We start from the raw sequence: 19,475 nt of genomic DNA, 5'->3' as shown, positions 1-19,475 counted from the left end.
TATTATCAGGGTTCAGAGGCTGATGGGACTTAAATAATGAAGGTTCAGTCTATTATCAGGGTTCAGAGGCTGATGGGACTTAATTAATGAAGGTTCAGTCCAGTATAACTGTTTTTAAATCTGAAGATGGTTCAACTCTATGTGTGAGTGTTTTAAATATATAGTTGATTAAGCTAAAATTGTCTCCTTGGACTGTAAAGTTCCGAGGTCTAGTTGAGATTGTGAGGAATGCTGCATATTGGTTGAAGCAGAAGTCTCTCAAAGGGTTAACAGCAGCAGGCGGAGTTGAAAACAGACAGTGCTTCTCACTCAGGCTTTGAGATAACAGCAGCAGCCGTAGTGTAATCGGATACCTTTCCTTTGAGTCAGTGAACACCAGCAAAGTTACGTTTTGAATTAATTAAAGGAAACCAGTGGGTTTCTCCACCTCTTTGATAAAAGTTATTATTTTCGAAAGCAATTGATTGAAATTGCCAGAATCTTAAATTTTACTCTGTTACTAAACTTTAACAAATTTGAGAATGGGGCTGTGGTGCTGCAGACCTATATTTCTTAATTTTACACTGCGGGGGTAGGTGTTCAGCTACAGAGGTGATATTACAGGAGGGGAAAGAGATACTGCAGTAAATGGAATGCCTTACCAAAAGTAATGGTGGAAACAGAATCCACACTGGAAGTGGAATGCATTTTAATAATAAACGTTCTAAATGTTATAATTGCAGTTCGCTGGGCTGAAATGGTACAGTAAAAGGTGCAGCATTTGTTCAAATTTCAGCCCAGAACGCAAACCTTTTTGTATTGTTTGATTTTGAAATTAATATTACATAAGCATTTTTGCTCATCATTAACCTGAGCTGCTCATCATTAACCTGAGCTGCTCATCATTAACCTGAGCTGTGGGGATATGAACAAGGGGTAATTAAACAATAACTTCTGTTTTTGAATAGGGAATGAGCGACTAAGGTTAGTGCTGATCATCGACAAGGTGGTTCTGGGAATCGAGAATGGAACACAAAGAAGTGGTGGGGGCGTGGTGTTTGTCTTCAGGCTGGAGGACTTCGAAAGCGTCCCAAATGTTGCTGAAAATCAAGAGATGATAGGGAGGGAAGAACTTAATACAGTCACCATAATCAGGGAAAGGGTGCAAGGAAAACTATTAGACATAAAGGCAGACAATTCCCAGGTTGGTTGGGTGAGTCCTAGGGTCTAGTGGTGACACAAATAGCTGGTGTATAGGTTATACCTTTCCAAACTTTCATAGATTCTTAAATGTCTCCATGGATTGGCAAGTCTCTAATGTAACACTTTTATTCAGGAAAGGGGAAAAGCAGTATGACATTATGAGAAACGGACAGAACTGTAAGGGTTAATGTTATGTCCGAATGAACCACTAGAGGGAGCTCGATGCAGAACATGGATTGGCAGGTCTCTAATGCAACACTTTTAATCAAGAAAGGTGAAAAGCAGAAAGCAGGAATCTATAGGCCAGTTACCTAACATTTGTCATAATGTAAGTGATAGGGCGAGGTCTTACAAGAGCAAAAAACAACGGTGGAATGAAGAGCTGAGGGGGAGGGAAGGCAGAGTGAAGGACTGAGGGAGAGGGAAGGCAGAGTGAAGGACTGAGGGAGAGGGAAGGCAGAGTGAAGGACTGAGGGAGAGAGAAGGCAGAGTGAAGGACTGAGGGAAAGGGAAGGCAGAGTGAAGGACTGAGGGAGAGGGAAGGCAGAGTGAAGGACCGAGGCAGAGGGAAGGCAGAGTGAAGGACTGAGGCAGAGGGAAGGCAGAGTGAAGGACTGAGGGAGAGGGAAGGCAGAGTGAAGGAATGTGGGAGAGGGAAGGCAGAGTGAAGGACTGAGGGAGAGGGAAGGCAGAGTGAAGGACTGAGGGAGAGGGAAGGCAGAGTGAAGGACTGAGGGAGAGGGAAGACAGAGTGAAGGAATGTGGGAGAGGGAAGGCTGACTGAAGGACTGAGGGAGAGGGAAGACAGAGTGAAGGACTGAGGGAGAGGGAAGGCAGAGTGAAGGACTGAGGGAGAGGGAAAGCAGACTGAAGGACTGAGGGAGAGGGAAGACAGCGTGAAGGACTGAGGGAGAGGGAAGGCAGAGTGAAGGACTGAGGGAGAGGGAAGGCAGAGTGAAGGACTGAGGCAGAGGGAAGGCAGAGTGAAGGACTGAGGGAGGGGGAAGGCAGAGTGAAGGACTGAGGGAGGGGGAAGGCAGAGTGAAGGAATGTGGGAGAGGGAAGGCAGAGTGAAGGACTGAGGGAGAGGGAAGGCAGAGTGAAGGACTGAGGGAGAGGGAAGGCAGAGTGAAGGACTGAGGGAGAGGGAAGACAGAGTGAAGGACTGAGGGAGAGGGAAGGCAGAGTGAAGGACTGAGGGAGGGGGAAGGCAGAGTGAGGGAATGTGGGAGAGGGAAGGCTGACTGAAGGACTGAGGGAGAGGGAAGACAGAGTGAAGGACTGAGGGAGAGGGAAGGCAGAGTGAAGGACTGAGGGAGAGGGAAAGCAGACTGAAGGACTGAGGGAGAGGGAAGACAGCGTGAAGGACTGAGGGAGAGGGAAGGCAGAGTGAAGGACTGAGGGAGAGGGAAGGCAGAGTGAAGGACTGAGGCAGAGGGAAGGCAGAGTGAAGGACTGAGGGAGGGGGAAGGCAGAGTGAAGGACTGAGGGAGGGGGAAGGCAGAGTGAAGGAATGTGGGAGAGGGAAGGCAGAGTGAAGGACTGAGGGAGAGGGAAGGCAGAGTGAAGGACTGAGGGAGAGGGAAGGCAGAGTGAAGGACTGAGGGAGAGGGAAGACAGAGTGAAGGACTGAGGGAGAGGGAAGGCAGAGTGAAGGACTGAGGGAGGGGGAAGGCAGAGTGAAGGACTGAGGGAGAGGGAAGGCAGAGTGAAAGACTGAGGGAGAGGGAAGGCAGAGTGAAGGACTGAGGCAGAGGGAAGGCAGAGTGAAGGACTGAGGGAGAGGGAAGGCAGAGTGAAGGACTGAGGGAAAGGGTAGGCAGGGTGAAAGACTGAGGGAGAGGGAAGGCAGAGTGAAGGACTGAGGGAGAGGGGAGGCAGAGTGAAGGACTGAGGGAGAGGGAAGACAGAGTGAAGGACTGAGGGAGAGGGAAGGCAGAGTGAAGGAATGTGGGAGAGGGAAGGTAGAGTGAAGGACTGAGGGAGAGGGAAGGCAGAGTGAAGGAATGTGGGAGAGGGAAGGCAGAGTGAAGGACTGAGGAGAGGGAAGGCAGAGTGAAGGACTGAGGGAGAGGGAAGGCAGAGTGAAGGACTGAGGGAGAGGGAAGGCAGAGTGAAGGACTGAGGGAAAGGGAAGGCAGAGTGAAGGAATGTGGGAGAGGGAAGACAGAGTGAAGGACTGAGGGAAAGGGAAGGCAGAGTGAAGGACTGAGGGAGAGGGAGGGCAGAGTGAAGGAATGTGGGAGAGGAAAGGCAGAGTGAAGGACTGAGGGAGAGGGAAGGCAGAGTGAAGGACTGAGGGAGAGGGAGGGCAGAGTGAAGGAATGTGGGAGAGGGAAGGCAGAGTGAAGGACTGAGGGAGAGGGAAGGCAGAGTGAAGGACTGAGCCAGAGTGAAGGCAGAGTGAAGGACTGAGGCAGAGGGAAGACAGAGTGAAGGACTGAGGGAGAGGGAAGGCAGAGTGAAGGACTGAGGGAGAGGGAAGACAGAGTGAAGGACTGAGGGAGAGGGAGGGCAGAGTGAAGGACTGAGGGAGAGGGAGGGCAGAGTGAAGGACTGAGGCAGAGGGAAGGCAGAGTGAAGGACTGAGGGACAGGGAAGGCAGAGTGAAGGACTGAGGGAGAGGGAAGGCAGAGTGAAGGACTGAGGGAGAGGGAAGGCAGAGTGAAGGACTGAGGGAGAGGGAAGGCAGAGTGAAGGACTGAGGGAGAGGGAAGGCAGAGTGAAGGACTGAGGGAGAAGGAAGGCAGAGTGAAGGACTGAGGGAGAGGGAAGGCAGAGTGAGGGAATGTGGGAGAGGGAAGGCAGAGTGAAGGACTGAGGGAGAGGGAAGGCAGAATGAAGGACTGAGGGAGAGGGAGGGCAGAGTGAAGGACTGAGGGAGAGGGAAGGCAGAGTGAAGGACTGAGGCAGAGGGAAGGCAGAGTGAAGGAATGTGGTAGAGGGAAGGCAGAGTGAAGGACTGAGGGAGAGGGAAGGCAGTGTGAAGGACTGAGGCAGAGAGAAGACAGAGTGAAGGACTGTGGCAGAGGGAAGGCAGAGTGAAGGACTGTGGCAGAGTGAAGGAATGTGGTAGAGGGAAGGCAGAGTGAAGGACTGAGGGAGAGGGAAGGCAGAGTGAAGGACTGAGGGAGAGGGAAGACAGAGTGAAGGACTGAGCGAGAGGGAAGGCAGAGTGAAGGACTGAGGGAGAGGGAAGGCAGAGTGAGGGAATGTGGGAGAGGGAAGGCAGAGTGAAGGACTGAGGGAGAGGGAAGGCAGAGTGAAGGACTGAGGGAGAGGGAAGGCAGAGTGAAGGACTGAGGGAGAGGGAAGACAGAGTGAAGGACTGAGCGAGAGGGAAGGCAGAGTGAAGGACTGAGGGAGAGGGAAGGCAGAGTGAGGGAATGTGGGAGAGGGAAGGCAGAGTGAAGGACTGAGGGAGAGGGAAGGCAGAGTGAAGGACCGAGGCAGAGGGAAGGCAGAGTGAAGGACTGAGGCAGAGGGAAGGCAGAGTGAAGGACTGAGGCAGAGGGAAGGCAGAGTGAAGGAATGTGGGAGAGGGAAGGCAAACTGAAGGACTGAGGAAGAGGGAAGGCAGAGTGAAGGACTGAGGCAGAGGGAAGGCAGAGTGAAGGACTGAGGCAGAGGGAAGGCAGAGTGAAGGAATGTGGGAGAGGGAAGGCAAACTGAAGGACTGAGGAAGAGGGAAGGCAGAGTGAAGGACTGAGGGAGAGGGAAGGCAGAGTGAAGGACTGAGGGAGAGGGAAGACAGAGTGAAGTACTGAGGGAGAGGGAGGGCAGAGTGAAGGAATGTGGGAGAGGGAAGGCAGAGTGAAGAACTGAGGGAGAGGGAAGACAGAGTGAAGGACTGAGGGAGAGGGAAGGCAGAGTGAGGGAATGTGGGAGAGGGAAGGCAGAGTGAAGGACTGAGGGAGAGGGAAGGCAGAATGAAGAACTGAGGGAGAGGGAAGACAGAGTGAAGGACTGAGGGAGAGGGAAGGCAGAGTGAAGGACTGAGGGAGAGGGAAGGCAGAGTGAAGGACTGAGGGAGAGGGAAGACAGAGTGAAGGACTGAGGGAGAGGGAAGGCAGAGTGAAGGAATGTGGGAGAGGGAAGGCAAACTGAAGGACTGAGGAAGAGGGAAGGCAGAGTGAAGGACTGAGGGAGAGGGAGGGCAGAGTGAAGGACTGAGGGAGAGGGAAGGCAGAGTGAAGGACTGAGGGAGAGGGAAGGCAGAGTGAAGGACTGAGGGAGAGGGAAGGCAGAGTGAAGGACTGAGGAAGAGGGAAGGCAGAGTGAGGGACTGAGGGAGAGGGAAGAAAGAGTGAAGGACTGAAGAAGAGGGAAGACAGAGTGAAGGACTGAGGGAGAGGGAAGGCAGAGTGAAGGACTGAGGGAGAGGGAAGGCAGAGTGAAGGACTGAGGCAGAATGAAGGCAGAGTGAAGGACTGAGGGAGGGGGAAGGCAGAGTGAAGGACTGAGGCAGAGGGAAGGCTGACTGAAGGACTGAGGGAGAGGGAAGTCAGAGTGAAGGACAGAGGGAGAGGGAAGATAGAGTGAAGGACTGAGGGAGAGGGAAGGCAGAGTGAAGGACTGAGGGGGAGGGAAGGCAGAGTGAAGTTATGTGGGAGAGGGAAGGCAGAGTGAAGGACTGAGGGAGAGGGAAGGCAGAGTGAAGGACTGAGGCAGAGGGGAGGCAGAGTGAAGGACTGAGGGGGAGGGAAGGCAGAGTGAAGGACTGAGGGGGAGGGAAGGCAGAGTGAAGTTATGTGGGAGAGGGAAGGCAGAGTGAAGGACTGAGGGAGAGGGAAGGCAGAGTGAAGGACTGAGGCAGAGGGGAGGCAGAATGAAGGACTGAGGGTGAGGGAAGGCAGAGTGAAGGACTGAGGGAGAGGGAAGGCAGAGTGAAGGACTGAGGGAGGGGGAAGCCAGAGTGAAGGACTGAGGGAGAGGGAAGACAGAGTGAAGGACTGAGGGAGAGGGAAGGCAGAGTGAGGGAATGTGGGAGAGGGAAGGCAGAGTGAAGGACTGAGGGAGAGGGAAGGCAGAGTGAAGGACTGCGGGAGAGGGAAGACAGAGTGAAGGACTGAGGGAGAGGGAAGGCAGAGTGAAGGACTGAGGGAGAGGGAAGGCAGAGTGAAGGACTGAGGGGGAGGGAAGACAGAGTGAAGGACTGAGGGAGAGGGAAGGCAGAGTGAAGGACTGAGGGAGAGGGAAGGCAGAGTGAAGGACTGAGGGAGAGGGAGGCAGAGTGAAGGACTGAGGGAGAGGGAAGGCAGAGTGAAGGACTGAGGGAAAGGGAAGGCAGAGTGAAGGACTGAGGGAGGGGGAAGGCAGAGTGAAGGACTGAGGCAGAGGGAAGGCTGACTGAAGGACTGAGGGAGAGGGAAGTCAGAGTGAAGGACTGAGGGAGAGGGAAGATAGAGTGAAAGACTGAGGGGGACTGAGGGAGAGGGAAGGCAGAGTGAAGGACTGAGGGGGAGGGAAGGCAGAGTGAAGTTATGTGGGTGAGGGAAGGCAGAGTGAAGGACTGAGGGAGAGGGTAGGCAGAGTGAAGGACTGAGGCAGAGGGGAGGCAGAGTGAAGGACTGAGGGTGAGGGAAGGCAGAGTGAAGGACTGAGGGAGAGGGAAGGCAGAGTGAAGGACTGAGGGAGGGGGAAGCCAGAGTGAAGGACTGAGGGAGAGGGAAGACAGAGTGAAGGACTGAGGGAGAGGGAAGGCAGAATGAGGGAATGTGGGAGAGGGAAGGCAGAGTGAAGGACTGAGGGAGAGGGAAGGCAGAGTGAAGGACTGCGGGAGAGGGAAGACAGAGTGAAGGACTGAGGGAGAGGGAAGGCAGAGTGAAGGACTGAGGGAGAGGGAAGGCAGAGTGAAGGACTGAGGGGGAGGGAAGACAGAGTGAAGGACTGAGGGAGAGGGAAGGCAGAGTGAAGGACTGAGGGAGAGGGAAGGCAGAGTGAAGGACTGAGGGAGAGGGAGGCAGAGTGAAGGACTGAGGGAGAGGGAAGGCAGAGTGAAGGACTGAGGGAAAGGGAAGGCAGAGTGAAGGAATGTGGGAGAGGGAAGACAGAGTGAAGGACTGAGGGAAAGGGAAGGCAGAGTGAAGGACTGAGGGAGAGGGAGGGCAGAGTGAAGGAATGTGGGAGAGGGAAGGCAGAGTGAAGGACTGAGGGAGAGGGAAGGCAGAGTGAAGGACTGAGGGAGAGGGAGGGCAGAGTGAAGGAATGTGGGAGAGGGAAGGCAGAGTGAAGGACTGAGGGAGAGGGAAGGCAGAGTGAAGGACTGAGGCAGAGTGAAGGCAGAGTGAAGGACTGAGGCAGAGGGAAGACAGAGTGAAGGACTGAGGGAGAGGGAAGGCAGAGTGAAGGACTGAGGGAGAGGGAGGGAGAGTGAAGGACTGAGGGAGAGGGAAGGCAGAGTGAAGGACTGAGGGAAAGGGAAGGCAGAGTGAAGGACTGAGGGAGGGGGAAGGCAGAGTGAAGGACTGAGGCAGAGGGAAGGCTGACTGAAGGACTGAGGGAGAGGGAAGTCAGAGTGAAGGACTGAGGGAAAGGGAAGATAGAGTGAAGGACTGAGGGGGAGGGAGGGCAGAGTGAAGTTATGTGGGAGAGGGAAGGCAGAGTGAAGGACTGAGGGAGAGGGAAGGCAGAGTGAAGGACTGAGGGGGAGGGAAGGCAGAGTGAAGTTATGTGGGAGAGGGAAGGCAGAGTGAAGGACTGAGGGAGAGGGAAGGCAGAGTGAAGGACTGAGGCAGAGGGGAGGCAGAGTGAAGGACTGAGGGTGAGGGAAGGCAGAGTGAAGGACTGAGGGAGAGGGAAGGCAGAGTGAAGGACTGAGGGAGGGGGAAGCCAGAGTGAAGGACTGACGGAGAGGGAAGACAGAGTGAAGGACTGAGGGAGAGGGAAGGCAGAGTGAGGGAATGTGGGAGAGGGAAGGCAGAGTGAAGGACTGAGGGAGAGGGAAGACAGAGTGAAGGACTGAGGGAGAGGGAAGGCAGAGTGAAGGACTGAGGGAGAGGGAAGGCAGAGTGAAGGACTGAGGGGGAGGGAAGACAGAGTGAAGGACTGAGGGAGAGGGAAGGCAGAGTGAAGGACTGAGGGAGAGGGAAGGCAGAGTGAAGGACTGAGGGAGAGGGAGGCAGAGTGAAGGACTGAGGGAGAGGGAAGGCAGAGTGAAGGACTGAGGGAAAGGGAAGGCAGAGTGAAGGAATGTGGGAGAGGGAAGACAGAGTGAAGGATTGAGGGAAAGGGAAGGCAGAGTGAAGGACTGAGGGAGAGGGAGGGCAGAGTGAAGGAATGTGGGAGAGGGAAGGCAGAGTGAAGGACTGAGGGAGAGGGAAGGCAGAGTGAAGGACTGAGGGAGAGGGAGGGCAGAGTGAAGGAATGTGGGAGAGGGAAGGCAGAGTGAAGGACTGAGGGAGAGGGAAGGCAGAGTGAAGGACTGAGGCAGAGAAAAGGCAGAGTGAAGGACTGAGGCAGAGGGAAGACAGAGTGAAGGACTGAGGGAGAGGGAAGGCAGAGTGAAGGACTGAGGGAGAGGGAAGACAGAGTGAAGGACTGAGGGAGAGGGAGGGCAGAGTGAAGGACTGAGGGAGAGGGAGGGCAGAGTGAAGGACTGAGGCAGAGGGAAGGCAGAGTGAAGGACTGAGGGAGAGGGAAGGCAGAGTGAAGGACTGAGGGAGAGGGAAGGCAGAGTGAAGGACTGAGGGAGAGGGAAGGCAGAGTGAAGGACTGAGGGAGAGGGAAGGCAGAGTGAAGGACTGAGGGAGAGGGAAGGCAGAGTGAAGGACTGAGGGAGAAGGAAGGCAGAGTGAAGGACTGAGGGAGAGGGAAGGCAGAGTGAGGGAATGTGGGAGAGGGAAGGCAGAGTGAAGGACTGAGGGAGAGGGAAGGCAGAATGAAGGACTGAGGGAGAGGGAGGGCAGATTGAAGGACTGAGGGAGAGGGAAGGCAGAGTGAAGGACTGAGGCAGAGGGAAGGCAGAGTGAAGGAATGTGGTAGAGGGAAGGCATAGTGAAGGACTGAGGGACAGGGAAGGCAGTGTGAAGGACTGAGGCAGAGGGAAGACAGAGTGAAGGACTGTGGCAGAGGGAAGGCAAACTGAAGGACTGAGGGAGAGGGAAGGCAGAGTGAAGGACTGAGGGAGAGGGAAGACAGAGTGAAGGACTGAGGGAGAGGGAAGGCAGAGTGAAGGACTGAGGGAGAGGGAAGACAGAGTGAAGGACTGAGGGAGAGGGAAGGCAGAGTGAAGGATTGAGGGAGAGGGAAGACAGAGTGAATGACTGAGGGAGAGGGAAGACAGAGTGAAGGACTGAGGGAGAGGGAAGGCAGAGTGAAGGACTGAGGCAGAGGGAAGGCAGAGTGAAGGACTGAGGGAGAGAGAAGACAGAGTGAAGGACTGAGGGAGAGGGAAGGCAGAGTGAAGGACTGAGGGAGAGGGAAGCCAGAGTGAAGGACTGAGGCAGAGGGAAGGCAGAGTGAAGGACTGAGGGAGAGGGAAGGCAGAGTGAAGGACTGAGGGAGAGGGAAGGCAGAGTGAAGGACTGAGGGAGAGGGAAGGCAGAGTGAAGGACTGAGGAAGAGGGAAGGCAGATTGAGGGACTGAGGGAGAGGGAAGAAAGAGTGAAGGACTGAGGAACAGGGAAGACAGAGTGAAGGACTGAGGGAGAGGGAAGGCAGAGTGAAGGACTGAGGGAGAGGGAAGGCAGAGTGAAGGACTGAGGCACAATGAAGGCAGAGTGAAGGACTGAGGGAGGGGGAAGGCAGAGTGAAGGACTGAGGCAGAGGGAAGGCTGACTGAAGGACTGAGGGAGAGGGAAGTCAGAGTGAAGGACTGAGGGAGAGGGAAGATAGAGTGAAGGACTGAGGGGGAGGGAGGGCAGAGTGAATTTATGTGGGAGAGGGAAGGCAGGGTGAAGGACTGAGGGAGAGGGAAGGCAGAGTGATGGACTGAGGGGGAAGGAAGGCAGAGTGAAGTTATGTGGGAGAGGGAAGGCAGAGTGAAGGACTGAGGGAGAGGGAAGGCAGAGTGAAGGACTGAGGGTGAGGGAAGGCAGAGTGAAGGACTGAGGGAGAGGGAAGGCAGAGTGAAGGACTGAGGGAGGGGGAAGCCAGAGTGAAGGACTGAGGGATAGGGAAGACAGAGTGAAGTACTGAGGGAGAGGGAAGACAGAGTGAAGGACTGAGGGAGAGGGAAGGCAGAGTGAGGGAATGTGGGAGAGGGAAGGCAGAGTGAAGGACTGTGGGAGAGGGAAGGCAGAGTGAAGGACTGCGGGAGAGGGAAGACAGAGTGAAGGACTGAGGGAGAGGGAAGGCAGAGTGAAGGACTGAGGGAGAGGGAAGGCAGAGTGAAGGACTGAGGGGGAGGGAAGACAGAGTGAAGGACTGAGGGAGAGGGAAGGCAGAGTGAAGGACTGAGGGAGAGGGAAGGCAGAGTGAAGGACTGAGGGAGAGGGAAGGCAGAGTGAAGGACTGAGGGAGAGGGAAGGCAGAGTGAAGGACTGAGGGAAAGGGAAGGCAGAGTGAAGGAATGTGGGAGAGGGAAGACAGAGTGAAGGACTGAGGGAAAGGGAAGGCAGAGTGAAGGACTGAGGGAGAGGGAGGGCAGAGTGAAGGAATGTGGGAGAGGGAAGGCAGAGTGAAGGACTGAGGGAGAGGGAAGGCAGAGTGAAGGACTGAGGGAGAGGGAGGGCAGAGTGAAGGAATGTGGGAGAGGGAAGGCAGAGTGAAGGACTGAGGGAGAGGGAAGGCAGAGTGAAGGACTGAGGCAGAGTGAAGGCAGAGTGAAGGACTGAGGCAGAGGGAAGACAGAGTGAAGGACTGAGGGAGAGGGAAGGCAGAGTGAAGGACTGAGGGAGAGGGAAGACAGAGTGAAGGACTGAGGGAGAGGGAGGGCAGAGTGAAGGACTGAGGGAGAGGGAGGGCAGAGTGAAGGACTGAGGCAGAGGGAAGGCAGAGTGAAGGACTGAGGGAGAGGGAAGGCAGAGTGAAGGACTGAGGGAGAGGGAAGGCAGAGTGAAGGACTGAGGGAGAGGGAAGGCAGAGTGAAGGACTGAGGGAGAAGGAAGGCAGAGTGAAGGACTGAGGGAGAGGGAAGGCAGAGTGAGGGAATGTGGGAGAGGGAAGGCAGAGTGAAGGACTGAGGGAGAGGGAAGGCAGAATGAAGGACTGAGGGAGAGGGAGGGCAGAGTGAAGGACTGAGGGAGAGGGAAGGCAGAGTGAAGGACTGAGGCAGAGGGAAGGCAGAGTGAAGGAATGTATTAGAGGGAAGGCAGAGTGCAGGACTGAGGGAGAGGGAAGGCAGTGTGAAGGACTGAGGCAGAGGGAAGACAGAGTGAAGGACTGTGGCAGAGGGAAGGCAGAGTGAAGGACTGTGGCAGAGTGAAGGAATGTGGTAGAGGGAAGGCAGAGTGAAGGACTGAGGGAGAGGGAAGGCAGAGTGAAGGACTGAGGGAGAGGGAAGACAGAGTGAAGGACTGAGCGAGAGGGAAGGCAGAGTGAAGGACTGAGGGAGGGGGAAGGCAGAGTGAGGGAATGTGGGAGAGGGAAGGCAGAGTGAAGGACTGAGGGAGAGGGAAGGCAGAGTGAAGGACTGAGGGAGAGGGAAGGCAGAGTGAAGGACTGAGGGAGAGGGAAGACAGAGTGAAGGACTGAGCGAGAGGGAAGGCAGAGTGAAGGACTGAGGGAGAGGGAAGGCAGAGTGAGGGAATGTGGGAGAGGGAAGGCAGAGTGAAGGACTGAGGGAGAGGGAAGGCAGAGTGAAGGACCGAGGCAGAGGGAAGGCAGAGTGAAGGACTGAGGCAGAGGGAAGGCAGAGTGAAGGACTGAGGCAGAGGGAAGGCAGAGTGAAGGAATGTGGGAGAGGGAAGGCAAACTGAAGGACTGAGGAAGAGGGAAGGCAGAGTGAAGGAATGAGGGAGAGGGAAGGCAGAGTGAAGGACTGAGGGAGAGGGAAGACAGAGTGAAGGACTGAGGGAGAGGGAGGGCAGAGTGAAGGAATGTGGGAGAGGGAAGGCAGAGTGAAGGACTGAGGGAGAGGGAAGGCAGAGTGAAGGACTGAGGGAGAGGGAAGACAGAGTGAAGAACTGAGGGAGAGGGAAGACAGAGTGAAGGACTGAGGGAGAGGGAAGGCAGAGTGAAGGACTGAGGGAGAGGGAAGGCAGAGTGAAGGACTGACGGAGAGGGAAGACAGAGTGAAGGACTGAGGGAGAGGGAAGGCAGAGTGAAGGACTGAGGAAGAGGGAAGGCAGAGTGAAGGACTGAGGGAGAGGGAGGGCAGAGTGAAGGAATGTGGGAGAGGGAAGGCAGAGTGAAGGACTGAGGGAGAGGGGAGGCAGAGTGAAGGACTGAGGGAAAGGGAAGACAGAGTGAAGGACTGAGGGAGAGGGAAGACAGAGTGAAGGACTGAGGGAGAGGGAAGGCAGAGTGAGGGAATGTGGGAGAGGGAAGGCAGAGTGAAGGACTGAGGGAGAGGGAAGGCAGAGTGAAGGACTGAGGGAGAGGGAAGGCAGAGTGAAGGACTGAGGCAGAGGGAAGGCAGAGTTAAGGAATGTGGGAGAGGGAAGGCAAACTGAAGGACTGAGGGAGAGGGAAGGCAGAGTGAAGGACTGAGGGAGAGGGAAGACAGAGTGAAGGACTGAGGGAGAGGGAAGGCAGAGTGAAGGACTGAGGGAGAGGGAAGACAGAGTGAAGGACTGAGGGAGAGGGAAGGCAGAGTGAAGGATTGAGGGAGAGGGAAGACAGAGTGAAGGACTGAGGGAGAGGGAAGACAGAGTGACGGACTGAGGGAGAGGGAAGGCAGAGTGAAGGACTGAGGCAGAGGGAAGGCAGAGTGAAGGACTGAGGGAGAGGGAAGGCAGAGTGAAGGACTGAGGGAGAGGGAAGACAGAGTGAAGGACTGAGGGAGAGGGAAGGCAGAGTGAAGGACTGAGGCAGAGGGAAGGCAGAGTGAAGGACTGAGGGAGAGGGAAGGCAGAGTGAAGGACTGAGGGAGAGGGAAGGCAGAGTGAAGGACTGAGGGAGAGGGATGGCAGAGTGAAGGACTGAGGAAGAGGGAAGGCAGAGTGAAGGACTGAGGCAGAGTGAAGGCAGAGTGAAGGACTGAGGGAGGGGGAAGGCAGAGTGAAGGACTGAGGCAGAGGGAAGGCTGACTGAAGGACTGAGGGAGAGGGAAGTCAGAGTGAAGGACTGAGGGAGAGGGAAGATAGAGTGAAGGACTGAGGGGGAGGGAGGGCAGAGTGAAGTTATGTGGGAGAGGGAAGGCAGAGTGAAGGACTGAGGGAGAGGGAAGGCAGAGTGAAGGACTGAGGGGGAGGGAAGGCAGAGTGAAGTTATGTGGGAGAGGGAAGGCAGAGTGAAGGACTGAGGGAGAGGGAAGGCAGAGTGAAGGACTGTGGCAGAGGGGAGGCAGAGTGAAGGACTGAGGGTGAGGGAAAGCAGAGTGAAGGACTGAGGGAGAGGGAAGGCAGAGTGAAGGACTGAGGGAGGGGGAAGCCAGAGTGAAGGACTGAGGGAGAGGGAAGACAGAGTGAAGGACTGAGGGAGAGGGAAGACAGAGTGAAGGACTGAGGGAGAGGGAAGGCAGAGTGAGGGAATGTGGGAGAGGGAAGGCAGAGTGAAGGACTGAGGGAGAGGGAAGGCAGAGTGAAGGACTGCGGGAGAGGGAAGACAGAGTGAAGGACTGAGGGAGAGGGAAGGCAGAGTGAAGGACTGAGGGAGAGGGAAGGCAGAGTGAAGGACTGAGGGGGAGGGAAGACAGAGTGAAGGACTGAGGGAGAGGGAAGGCAGAGTGAAGGACTGAGGGAGAGGGAAGGCAGAGTGAAGGACTGAGGGAGAGGGAAGGCAGAGTGAAGGAATGTGGCATGCGACGCCCGCAGGATGCCCCTCGCACACCATGGGAGACGGAGTGACCCGGACCCTCCGGCATGCGACGCCCGCACGATGCCCCTTGGAGACCACGGGAGACAGAGAGACCTGGAGCAACAGGGAGACGACGCCCCCGTCTAATGCGGGTGCAGCGATGCAGGCGTGTGCCACCCAGCGACGAGAGGGGCAGCCACAGGCCCCCGTCACAGCCGAGCCACGAAACCACAACCCAGGACACCACAACCCAGGACACCACTACCCAGGACACTCCTACCCAGGACACCCCTACCCAGGACACCACTACCCAGGACACCACTACCCAGGACACCACTACCCAGGACACCACTACCCAGGACACTCCTACCCAGGACAGCCCTGCCCAGGAAACTGAAATACCGGACAGTGACACAGATTGGATGGGTGGAGACGAACCCCCACCCCAAAGTGCCATGGACTCATAGTCGGACGATGCGCACCACACAATGCCACTGCTGTCACCAACACCCTCCACCATCGCAGAAACACTCACCTCGGTTGGGCACTTTAGTGATGAGGCGTCTGGTACACTCACTGGTGCGCACAACACAGCCGTCCCGGTACAGCAGGTGGAGGTAGGAGCAGCAGAGGGGCCGGGCGGTCGGAGGGCAGCCCAGCCCAAGTGAACATCTGCCGCCCAGATGGATCCCGGGTTCCTGGAGTTACCACACCCACACATAGATCCGATGCAACCACCGACCCGGAGACGAGCGAAGAGGGTGACGGGCGGCTTGCGGCGGCTGCAGTCGCAGGTGGAGGAGTCCACCCGCGTCCAGGAGCTGGCAGTGGTGCCGGTCATGCGTGCCACCCAGGCTGACACCGCACGGGTGGCGTCCGCGGTGGAGGCAATGGGTGCGACGGTGTCAGACATGGGAAGCGGTTTGCGAGGCCTGGGGATTTCCGTGCAGGCGGCGTCTGTGGCCCAGGACATGGCTGCCCTCTCACAGGAGGCCATGAGCCAGTGCCGGCGCCAGATGGCAGAGGGGCCCAACTCCGTGGCACAGTCTCTGCAGGCCATGGCCCAGTCTCAGCAGGCCATGGCCCAGTCTGTGCAGGTCATGGCCCAGTCTCTGCAGGCCATCGCTGAGGGCATCGGCGCTATTGCCCATGTGCGAGCCGGCGTCGCACAGTCACAGACAGGGATTGCCAACCCCCTGAGCTCCATGGCTGCAAACCTGCAGACCCCTGTCGATACCAGCACGGGCCTCCAGGACTGGCAGCGCCAGATGTCGGGGGGGCATCGGATGGCCAGTCCGTTCGCATCCCCCACCCATGTAGAGGCCTGGGGGCCATCGGGCACCCCGAGGGAGGAGAAGGTGCTGGGGCCGGTTCCGAGTCCCATTGTGGGGGAGGTCCCGGAACACCTCAACACCTCGGGCACCCCCCCCTTCCGTCCCAGATGCATCGGGTGGGCAATGGGCAGGACAGGCTGGCAGCTCGCCATCCCAGTCGCCTGGGCCGCAGCCTGGCCCATCTAGGCCAGGACGCCCCAGGAAACGGCCGCCAAAGGGATCCCGTGTCAGAGGGCAGGAATCGCAGGAGTCCACCTCCAGTTCTGCTGTACGTCTGGGGAACCACCTAGGCGTAGTCAAAGGGCCCGTAAGGCCAAACAATTAGACACTGAGTAAGTTGGCACGGGTGCAGGGCACAGATGAGTTTTAGGGGCTAGGGCACGTGCATGAACTCCTTTCGTTATTAAAGTCAATGTTCCACCTACAGAAGCTGCCTTTGTGCTCTGTCCAAAGCGTGCGGGGGTGTCATGTACGTTGAGCGCAAGTATGTGTGTCAGGGGTGGTCTTACCTCAGCCCCAGGTGAGTCTGCCCCCTTCCCCCTGGGCCGCCATCAACATCCCCCCGGGCAGAGGACGGGACCGTGCGCTGCAGTGTCACAGCCGCATGCAGGGATGGTCCGGGTGGATGGTGGTACTGTGGCCATGGGTCAGACATCGTCCAATGATGTGGAGCCAGGAGCTCATCGCAGGGCGGGTTGTCATCATCCTCCATGGCCTGCAATAGACATGCGTCCACCGGCAACTGTGTGAGCCCGGCCGTTGTGCCGCAGGTGGATCGGCAACAGGGGGTGGGGGGGTGGTGTGCATGCGGGTGGGGTGGGTGGGGTTTGGGAGGGGGGTGAGGGTGCTGGGTGGGTGGATGGGTGGGGGGTGGGGGTGGTCGGGTGTTGCCATGGTGTGCGGTCTGTGGCCATACTACCCGATTCCCACGCCCATCTAGTCAGTGATGCGGGCATCTATCAGCCTGTCCCGTGCTCGCTGGCCCAGCCGGTAACGGTGGACAGCCACCCGCCCGTGTCTAGCCCGTCTGCCCTGACCATTGCCCCCTCACCTGGGGATGACTGCGCCTCTTCCTGCTGCTCCTCCACTCCGCCGCCCTCTGCCTGCAGCACATCGCCCCTCTGCTGGGCTACATTGTGCAGGACGCAGCACACCACAATGATGCGGCCGACCCTATCTGACGGATACTGGAGGGCGCCCCCAGAGAGGTCCAGGCACCTGAAACGCATCTTCAGCACGCCAAAGCACCTCTCTATCACTCCCCTTGTTGCTACATGGGCATCATTGTAGCGGTTCTCCGCCTCATTGCGTGGCCTCCGTATAGGCGTCATCAGCCACGATCGCAATGGGTAGCCCCTGTCACCCAGCAACCAGCCCCTCAGCCGGGGATGGCGTCCCTCGTACATGCCGGGGATGTATGACCGCGACAACACGTATGAGTCGTGTACACTGCCTGGGTAACGGGCGCAGACGTGCAGGATCATAATGCGGTGGTCGCAGACCACCTGTATGTTCATGGAATAGGTCCCCTTCCTATTGGTGAACACGGCCCTGATATCTGCAGGTGGCCGCACGGCGACGTGCATCCCATCAATCGCGCCCTGGACCATGGGGAACCCGGCCACGGCAGAGAAGCCCACGGCCCGGGCATCTTGGCTGGCCCGGTCCACAGGGATGCGGATGTAGCGGTGCGCCATGGCGTATAGGGCGTCTGTCACTGCCCGGATGCACCGGTGCACCGATGTCTGCGATATGCCGGACAGGTCCCCACTCGGTGCCCTGGAATGACCCCGTTGCATAAAAGTTCAGGGCCACCGTAACCTTGACGGACACGGGAGAGGGTGTCCCCCGCCAGTGCCACGCGGTGACAGGTGTGCCAGCAGGTGGCAGATGTGTGCCACGGTGTCCCGGCTCATCCGGAGCCTCCTCCTGCATTCCCGGTCCGTGAGGTCCTGGTATGACAGCCGGGGCCGGTACACACGGGGCGTCCTCGGGTGCCTCCGTTGCCGTGGGGCCGCGACTCCCCCTCCTCGTCCTGTCAGGCGGGTGTCCCTCCAGCCTGGTCGGCTGCCACCTGCCCCTCTGCGACAGCCTGCGCCGCCTCTCTGGCACGCTCCTCATCCTCCTCCTCAGCCAGGGCAACATGGACAGTAGCGGCTGCCGCCACGGCGGCCAACATCGCTGGCTGACCGGAAAACATGACGGCCTGTGGGGGGGGGGGAACGACGACATGTCATCATTGCCCGTACCCCCTCCTCCCCCCAGCCAGGTGGCATGGACCGCATGTGTCCGACTGTTGGAGGCTGGCACCTGGCCAGGTGGACCAACTCACTTGCCCTCACACCCCCCCTCCCCGGCACGCACCTCCCCGTCCCCCTCCCCGGCACGCACCTCCCCATCCCCCTCCCCGGCACGCACCTCCCCGCCCCCCACCCCGGCACGCACCTCCCCGCCCCGGCATGACCCCCCCCCCCCCGGCTACCTCCCCGGCATGGTTCCCCCCCCCGGCCACCTCCCCGGCACGGACGGGCCACCCCCCCCCCCCCCCCCCCCCCCCCCCCCCCCCCCCCGGCACGCACCTCCCCGCTTCGGCCCATCCGGACGGGAGAATATCGGCAGCCCCGAAATCCATTGCCTCGCGCCCACCCGTGCCATTCTCCGAGGCGTGCGGCCCGATTGACGCCCCGCCGACTTTTCTCCCTTCGGAGAATTCAGCGGGCGGCGGAGGCGGAATTCACGACGGCCCACAGCGATTCTCCGACCCGGTGGGGGGTTGGAGAATCTCGCCCCTGGTATGGGAAGTGGGATGCCGTCGTCATTTGTCGCACACACAATGGGTAGAGCCTCAGTGTCTTCTTGCTTTGCTCTTGAGCGTGGTAGACTGTCACAGTCTGCTTGCTGTACACTTGAGCGTGGCAGACCTGTATCGTCTGCTGCTGGTTGCTCAGAGGAGGTTGCCAGACCCTCATGGTCTTGTTCATGCAAGGACTGCGCGTCGGAGTCTTGCGTTCCTTCCATCGTGCAGTCCGTCCACGAGCTCGCTGTGGAGGCCTGTGTCACTCCCTCTGTGGAGTCTTGCAGCGTTCCCTGTGTGGAATCATGCATTGGTCTCGCTGTGGAGACTGTCATCACTTCTTGTTCATGCAAGGACTGCGCTCTGGAGTCTTGCGTTGCTTCTATCGTGGAGTCTGGTCTACAAGCTCGCTGTGGAGGCTTGCGTCACTGGAGTCACTTCTGGTTCATGCAAGGACTGCGCTCTGGAGTCTTGCGTTGCTTCTATCGTGGAGTCTGTCTACAAGCTCGCTGTGGAGGCTTGCGTCACTGGAGTCACTTTCTGTGTGGAGACGTGCAGTTGTCTCGCTGTGGAGTCTTTCATCGCTTTCTGTATGGCGGCTGGGACCCTTTGTGGTGCGTGGACCACTCTCTGTGTGGGGTCGGGGACTCTTCGCGGTGCGTGGACCAATCTCTGTATGGCGGCTGGGACCCTTTGTGGTGCGTGGACCACTCTCTGTGTGGGGTCGGGGACTCTTCGTGGTGCGTGGACCAATCTCTGTGTGGGGTCGGGGACTCTTTGTGGTGCGTGGACCACTCTCGGTGTGGCAACAGGCCGGTCTCTGTGGGCTTGTACCGCTCTCTGTCTCTTGGCGTCAGGCCGCAGCATAATCCTGCACTCACGAGTCGGGATGTCGTTATATGCTGGGCTGAAGATCCTCAAATCCGAAGAACACATCTGCGTCAGTGTCCGATTCGTCACTGTGCAATACATCTCGGCGCGGTTCAGATTTGGTACTGGGGTCGCCATCTCCAAAGATGAAATCATCGTCTGAGTCGTAGTCTTCTAGGACCATATCATCACCTTTTGTGTCGGAGCTGGCATTGGCTCGCGATGTCCAAAGAAGAAATAAAGGTCTGAGTCGTAGTCTTCAAGGACTGTATCATCTCTTTGGGCGGTGCGAACTGTTTGTTGCAGGGTTCTGCAGAGGTTACTTTCAGCTACTGGTCAAAGTTCAGGCATTGTGCTGCCGTTCCAGATGAAAGAATCTTGTTTTGAGGCTTAAAATTTTTTTTTCTTGTTTTGGGACATTTCCCCTTTAGGTGGGCGTGGTCCGGGGCCTCTGA

Source organism: Scyliorhinus torazame, chromosome 10, assembly GCF_047496885.1.
Source record: "Scyliorhinus torazame isolate Kashiwa2021f chromosome 10, sScyTor2.1, whole genome shotgun sequence".
In the NCBI taxonomy this organism is placed as follows: Eukaryota; Metazoa; Chordata; class Chondrichthyes; order Carcharhiniformes; family Scyliorhinidae; genus Scyliorhinus; species Scyliorhinus torazame.
Note: the sequence above shows the minus strand (reverse complement) of the source record.